The following is an 8519-nucleotide window of genomic DNA, read 5'->3' on the forward strand; positions in this document are numbered from 1 at the left end:
AATTACTCAACATCCGTTAACTGTTAATCACTCCACTAAAGACTAACAACTGCACTCTTTGCACTACAAATATATTTCTATGTTCATTGGATATAACAAGTCAATAGTACGATGACTATTCACAAATTGCTCGTAAGTACAACTAGGCCAAAATTACTGTTTTTCCCTTTAGTTACATCTAACTCTAAGTACCACTAATCCTTCTAATGAACAATAAATCATAGTCCAACTATGACCAAACCCTTCTCGGACCAAGTGAATGTGTGGCACCACATTGTTCAAGCCCCATAATCAACCCTTAAGGGAGCGATTTATCTACTTACCCCAAAATTAGGGAAGGAATGTGTAAACCCTTGAATTTTACTAAAGGCAAGTCAAGCCAAACTTGGGTAATAAAATTAAAGAAGACTAAGTTTAAGTTAGTATTCTAAGGAGGAAGCTTGAGGATGGGTAAAAGAAGAGGGAAATACTTTAAGGATTGAGAATGAAAACTTTTGGATGCTAAAATAAAAATGTAGATAAGCTTGGTTAAGGAGGACAAAATTGGTCAAGGATGGGAGCCATGCATTGAAGGTGTGCGATGACCTAAGTATTTTAAGGTTAGTGAGAGTAAGTTGGGCGTTGAGGAAATGAGAAGAGTATGGCTAAATGTTGGTCGAGAGTGAGGAGGTCCTTACGCTAAGGCATAAGCAATGTGTTGGCTAAGCCTATATTGAGGTTAGAAGGGTAAGTTGACGTGCATGATAATGAGAAAGATAGCCTTAGAAAAGTCGGCTTGAGTGTGCGTTGTGCGCCTAGGCTAGGCAAGGTATGCGTGGAGTAGGGCTACGCATCAACCTTGAGACTAAGCGTTGGGCACAAGGGGAGTGCTGAAGCAATGTGCTAGTTGAGGGAGGTTATGCATCCAAGTAAGACTATGCGACCAAGGAAGAGGTTATGAGTCCAAGTAAGGCTAGGCATTAAGTGAGGTACGTGGCTAAAGAAGGGGTGGCATGCGTTGAGTAGGTAAGTTTGAGGAGCAAGTTTGGGTTGATAGCAAATTAGGGCATGTGGCTAAACCAAGTGAAGTCTCAGCTAAACCAGGGATGGGGTAGGTGCATGGTAGGACATGAAAAAGTGAAAATGACACCTTACCAAAAGGCTATGTGTTGGCCTATGCAAGATTAGTACACTTAAGCCAACATGCAAGGTGGAGGTGTCAAAGGAGATGCATTGGCACATGCATACTGAAGGCAACTTGGACATGCAAGGTTGGAGTGGTGTCAAGCATTGATGGTTTTGGGACTACTATAAATAGGGCGTATGGGGGACTTTGGCTCTCATAAATCAGTCATATAAATCAAGTGAAACCAGTGTGAAAGTGTTGAGAGGTGAGTGTACTAAGTGATCCTAGGCTACCATTTGATTTGAAAAAATAAGGATTAAGAAATTCAGGTTGGAAGGCAGAGGGGTTAGCTAGTCGCATAAGGTAGGCATCCATCACATACACCATCACCTGCAGATGGTGCATGCATGCGCGCAGGCCCCATCACAAGTCGTGAGTCCTCGACAACACAGGCATAAGATAGAGCGCACATCGCACGACTGAGCAATCCAGCATAGACTGTGCATGTTATGCATATCCAACCCCTTACACATGCTTGCCCACATCCCAATCGTCACGACTATGTCACGTTGCATCTGTGCAAGGATTGCTGCCCATCTTCACATAGTTGTGCGGCCATCCTGCACGCTGACTGCCCACACCGCCTATCAACCAGTGCAAATAACCTCAAATGCTTTATTTCTAGACATTACACCTATTTTTGAAGTAAGTAAGGCGAGTAAGTGAAGTTATTCAAATTTGAGGATATATTTAAAACCAAAATTAATTGATTTGAGAAATTGGGCTAATTTAGAATTTCCTTAAAATAAGTAGAGTTCGAGGAAACAGGACCAAGACTGTGAGTGGTTTCTACTTTCGCATGTTTTTCGATTGTATGTACTTATTATATTTGTATGGTTTGTAAATTTGGCATGATTGGGAAATGTATTTTATTGGATTTTATTCATTGGTTTTATTGTTGATTGGCTCATGTGCTTTGCTGGAATGATTGTTTTACCTTTAACTTTGCTAGTTAACATGAATTGATGGGAAAATGGGATTGAACCTTGAAAAATTGCTAGCATACCCAAATAACTAATGGGGTATTGTCGACATATGCACATTCGGTGGGCTATGTGGGTACTGGGATTATTTCCTTAACTTGCATATTGGGAATAAACGGGAGTACCTGGGAAACACATGATCATGCAAGAAGTAACCAGTTACCAAGTTAGAAGGGTTATATTCTTATGTGTTATGAATGCTTGATTGTGAAATTTTTTTTCAAAAAATGAATTTCGAAGCAAAACTTATTTTCTTATAAAAATATACCACTCATCGGGCTTTTAGCTCATGTTTTCCAATGTTTTATCCACTCTCTCCCCCAGGTAGTGGAAAAAGGACATTCTGGAAGTGCCACTCAAGGTTTAGAACTGCCACCCTCACGAAGCGAAACCCTGGATCTGGTTATTATTGAAAGTCATTAGGGCTAGCTATGGTTAGAAATGTATTTAGTATAAACATGTGTAACTGTCATTAATAGTTATTGAACTGTATGTATGTGTACCTGACGAATTGTTTTAAGGGTGGGCAGTAGATATCATAAGGGTGGTGTCTATTGTCTTCACATCTCCTTTCAGGTTTGGGGAGTAAACCTGAGAAAGGGTGTGACAGAGTGAATTCCGTGCTATATAGCTATGTTCCCAACTCATAAATCAGACGAATCCCTAAAATGGAGGCAACGATTTGACCACTCTCACCCATGTAAATTAAAGGACTACCTTCATAGGCAGGAGTTCACAACTCACTCAAGATTCAGGTTAACCTATGGTCATCCTGATAAAATGTAAGTCTCTATTATTAACGGCATTATATAATGAGGCTATTCATTTCATGATCCGGTCTTATACAAACCCTTTTGTATGAAATACCCCCGCTCACATGTCTCTACAAAATTGGTCGTATTCATAGTGTCACCAGGATAAGGTACTTAGCCTTATCCATCTACTACAGACCATTTAGATTATCACTTAAACATGATCCACGTGTATGTCTCTACATACATGTTTAAGCTACAAAAGATAACCTTGGATGTTATTTTATTGGTTTTATGGGTTAATACTATTAAATGTCAAATAAAACACCTCAGATTTATTAAATAAATAAATTATTTGTATTTTACAATTACAAACTATAGGACCCATGAGTGTTAGGGCATCAAACTCAATAAGGACAACTATCTCCAATAGTATGAGACTTTTTGGGGTGGTTCCAAAAGCAAAGCCATGAGAGTTTATACCCAAACTGGACAATATTATACCATTGTGAAGATGGTTTGAGTGTCATTATCCCAATCAATTTTTCTAGAAATAGCTTGCTTTGGTATTTAGTTTTCCAAGTGTAGTCGTGAGTGTTCAATAATTCGGTCTTATACTCTATGAGGTTTGTTCTATTTTAAAGAATAAGATTAGGAAAAAGAAGAACTTGTGTGGCAAGGAAAAAGAAGAACTTGTGTGGCAAGATGGAGTTCTTGGGACAACAATCAGTTCAATTCTTCAAAACTTTGAATATGGAAGATTACAATCTCCTTATAATAGTAACATGAAATAGGAGCCAACTGGAAATAAAAAAAAAAAAAAAAAAAGAAGAAAGAGTACAAATGAACTATACTCTATAGATTTATGCCTAATCAAACATTTTTTTCCTTTAAAAAATACGCCCATTAAGATTAAATCGATCAAATCTATAGAACTAACTTTCATTTCTAGACTTGTTAAGTATATTTTCATATCAACTATAAATGGACACCCAACAAAGAAAATACATTTATGCTACCAATCCATTTCTAAGAACAGGTATGTTCAATTATCCACCCCTTTAACTGTTTCTCACATCAAACAAAAAAGGTTTCAAGAGAAAAACATGCAAACAAAAATTAGTGGTCCATTCTCCAAATTCCAAGCTCAAAATTCAGAGTATTAGAAAAAAGGTTAAAAAAAGTAGCCAATTGTATACAACAAATAATATGATAAGGTAGTTTAAATTCTTTCATTATTCTCAGCAACTTTATGATAAGAGCTTATTTTGTGACTTTTAAAAGTTGAAAATATGAAAGGTTCGAGATATCAAGACTTGTAAATAACTAAAAAACATTTTATGGAGCTATCTAAATGAAGGTTGTCTATTTTGGCTAGCCAGAATATATGCAATGTTTCTTTCCAAAGTATATTTGAAAATTAGGGATGTTTAAAAAATTCGATGATCCAAAAAAACTAATCAATCCAATCCAAACCGTTCGGTTTGGGTTTAGTTATGAACTCTTTTGGGTTGGATTGGGTTCAAATAAATGAAAAATTTATGGGTTGGGTTGGTTTATGAATAGTTAAAATAATCCAAACCAACCCGAACAAACCTAAACTTATCATTAATTTTAAAATGTATTTTTTTTATTTTGCTTGTACAAAATTAGATATACATATATTTATTTTAGTTTTCTTTAATTTTATTAGTTTTTTGAATAATTTATTCTTGAACAACTCTTAAAAATTTTTGAATAATTTTATTAGTTTTTTGAATAATTTATTCTTGAAATTGAGATGTTAATCTTAATTCATATATGAAAATGGTTAAATAAAATTTTTATGTATTAACATTTTACTTCCTTTTATAAAAAAAATTAAATAAATAACCCGAGTAACCCAAACCAACCCAACTCAAATATTTCATGGTTGGGTTGGGTTAGATTCATTTTTTAATGAGAGTTGTTTGGGTTGAAGAAATTTACAGTCCGAACAATTAGATTAGGTCTAAAATATTCTTTAACCAAACCCAATCCAACCCATGAACACCCCTATTGAAAATTAGGAGGCTGAATAACTATTGTTTATGATAAATCGTACTTCTAACTTAAAAGACAACACTTACACTTGTGAAAGTAAGAAAGTATTTATAAGACAATTGCTGAAATATGTACATGAAATAGGATTCTTTTTCAACCATTTCATGAAGGTCATCAATAAAGCTTTTTGTTGCACTTGCACTTCATCATAACTCTTCCAAGTAGCAACAAAAACTTTACAATCACCCCATCTACAAAGTCAATATTGTTTAAGATGGCAAAGATATATAGTAGTTCATGCATTTAAATAATTAATAGCATTAAAAATTTCCTATCATCTGATTTTTTTTAGAAAAGAAAGAATGTAGAAAAAGAAATTAATACTTCTTCAAGTTCTTAAAAGTAGCATTATCATCCATCTACTTTTCTCATGTCCAACGCAAGTTCATGATAATGAAACCAACGAGAAATAGAATGTTATTACTATTTTGTTTGTATACGATCTCGATCTTAAATGTAAAGCTTGTGTAGTTTTAAAGTTACAAACATGGTAGTTAAAGACGAAGTGTATTTGAATTAGACCGTAAATTCTAAAATACAAGATCTAAAAATGGTAATGACAAAGTTCTTTATATGGTTGGTAGTTATACTTTAACAATTGAAGAAAATTAAACGGTCCAAAAGGATAAAGCAATTAAAGGAAGAACAAGATAATCAAGTAATCAATCGTGTCTTTGTAGCCTAAAGCATATTAGAACCTTTAATTAGAGATTTATGAGAAGGAACTTGTAGTTGATAACACTAGTTCACAATTAGGACAACTTATCCCATTCTATACACAGGTAGCAACCATACAACATTACAATTTTGAGCTGAATCAGAATAATTCTAACACTCACTCAAATCTACGTCTACTAGGAGGAGGAATCGTTGTCGGTGGTGGCTAGTGTGGAGAGACGAAGAGGTTGAAGCTTCGATAAAGAGGACAATTGAAGGGGAGGGATTTAGATTTTAAGAGTTGACAGAGAGAGAATATGGGTTTTTTGTGCCATGGCCTTGAAATATGGCCTCCAATAGAGAAAGTAAAGGAAAGTGGTCTTCTGCTTACGTCATAAGTGTGTGATTTTACCGATTCCCTCTGAGATGCACCCCTCGCGCCTGTCAATACGAATTTACTCGATCCTCGATAGCTCGTCACACGTTCCTCGATGCACGTTAAAATCACATGCTTATGACGTAAGCCTATCACTTTCAATTATTTTATCTATAGGAGATCATTTTTCATTTGGGTCTCCCAAATGAGGCCATTCATATAAAAAACCCAGAGAATATGAAGAGTCGGATAAAATGTATAAGTGAAAATGAGGGGAAGAGTGTTAAAAGTCTAAATTTTGACCGGCAACATAAAAGTGTAATGAAAATTGAAAATTTGAGTGTCTAACTTACAAAATAGATCGGCGTGCCTTTTGGTTTTTGGAATTTTGTAGCAGTTTTCAGAAATACTATAAGAAAATGATATAGAAAAGGTTCGCTGTAGTCATATGATCCTACTTTTGTATAATTGCGTTCAAGAGAATTAAAACTTAATATGTGTTTCCAAGAGTGCACCTTTTCCATTTCGTCAGCCAACGAGATCCCCCTTGGTCCTCAGTAAACAAGGGAAGTAGCACTAAGAACAGCGGAGGAACGCATAGAAGATAGGCGTATACCTCTGTACATAGCATCTGGTAAGGACGTTATGTACCATAACTATCATACGACACCTCTCCAGAGCCCCGACCAGTCTTGACTGAAAAGCTTTCAGACCCCTGTGTGAGCAAGTTATACTATTGAGTTGGAAAGCAAAAGACATGAGATCGAGACAAAAACAAGAGATATTTATGAAGTTGAAAAGCATGTGAAGAGTATTTGGTCTATAGATAAAAGTGAGAGAAAAGCCAAGAATATGGGTTTTGAAATTTGTGAGGTACAACTATTCCTAGTTACAAAACAAAACATTCAAGACTTTTTTTTCACAAATAGTATGTTTTCTAATAGGTGCACTTCAACCAAGTTTACCTAGTTCTTCTTTTGAGTTTTTTAAGTAGGTTAAAGCATTGACTTTGAAGTAAAGCTCAAATATTGACCCAAGTTCCTTTAATGGTCACAAATTGAATGAGGATTGGAAGGACCGATATTCTTTCCCAAATAAACGAAATCCAAGACAATGTCAATATTTGACATCTCATGACTACCAGGTTACTTCACAAGGGAGATCGTCTAAGAGAATTTCAAGAAAAGTAACATTATTTTCTTCTCATTACTTCAAAATTACTTTACAAGGTTTTGATTTGGATTCGAGGATGAATCTTTCAAAAGGAAGAGAGGATGATATGAACTGTCCAATATCAAATTACTAATTATATTTTATTCGAATTTTTGACGTAATTTTCTTATTTTTCAATTTTATCCTTTCTAAAACATATTAAATAAGGGCAGTTTTATCATTTTACTAAGATTTATGATGTGACACACAATAAGGTTTTGGGAGATTATATAAAGCTTGATCATTAGGTTATAAAAAAACAGTTTTTGGATTTTGAATTTTGGGAATGATAATTTTCCTGTGTTGATAATGGAGATTCATCACCAACCTTTTGCAATTCTTGATGTAGGGTTGCCTACTTGAGTATTCAAGTAAGATTGATCCACTTACTTGTGGAGTGTTCAAATTTTAAATCAAGAACTAGTTCTCCTTATCTGTTAGTCTTTGATCAAACTCTGATCCTTCCTTTTGGATTGACATCAACTGATTTGGGAGTTTTCAAATTTAATATTAGGGGTTCAACTAAAGGGTTCCTAATTTACAAATTCCTTGGATTTTCTTATCAACAATTTAGTTTTTATACCTTCAAATTTGTAACAATTTAACTATTAAAGTTCGATATGTAACAATATAGTCCTTATATAAATATTTTGTCACAATTTTGTCCTTATTGGAAAAAGTATTATTAAGATTAGATGAAATTCTTACTCATGTAGATCAATAAATCGAGTGGGAATGAAACTTTCTATAAATTACAAAGATTAAAGTATTGTTTGGGACACAAAGTTGGTTATTATATTTTTGCGGGTTCGAATAGTTTGTAAATTACAATACTCAATGTTTGGAGTGTAAATTATTTTAGTTTGAATTATAATAGTTTGTGGTTGGAGTGTAAACTAAAATAGTCTGAATTATAATAATTTATACTTAGGGTGCATACTATTTTAATTTAGTTTACAATAGTATGTATTTAGGCTACATGTCATTTTAGTCTTGGTTTAGGTTCTTTTCTACTATTTTTTCAAATTTTTTATAATTGCATTTTTTTATATTTTAATTCAAGAAAGGAATTTTATTTTATTTTATATGCTTCATTTTTTATAATTCTACTAAAATTAAAAAAAAAATCAAAATCAAAATTTTTATTATTACATATTTTTATACTTCAATTCAAGGAATTTGATTATATTTCTACTTCATTTTTTATAACTATATGAAAGCTACAAAAAGGGGTCAAAGTTGTTTTTTTTTTTTTTTTTTTTTTTAGTTGCATTTTCTTATACGTTAATTTA

This window comes from Benincasa hispida, chromosome 6 (assembly GCF_027475165.1).
Source record: "Benincasa hispida cultivar pf3 chromosome 6, pf3_genome.v1.1, whole genome shotgun sequence".
Classification (NCBI taxonomy): domain Eukaryota; kingdom Viridiplantae; phylum Streptophyta; class Magnoliopsida; order Cucurbitales; family Cucurbitaceae; genus Benincasa; species Benincasa hispida.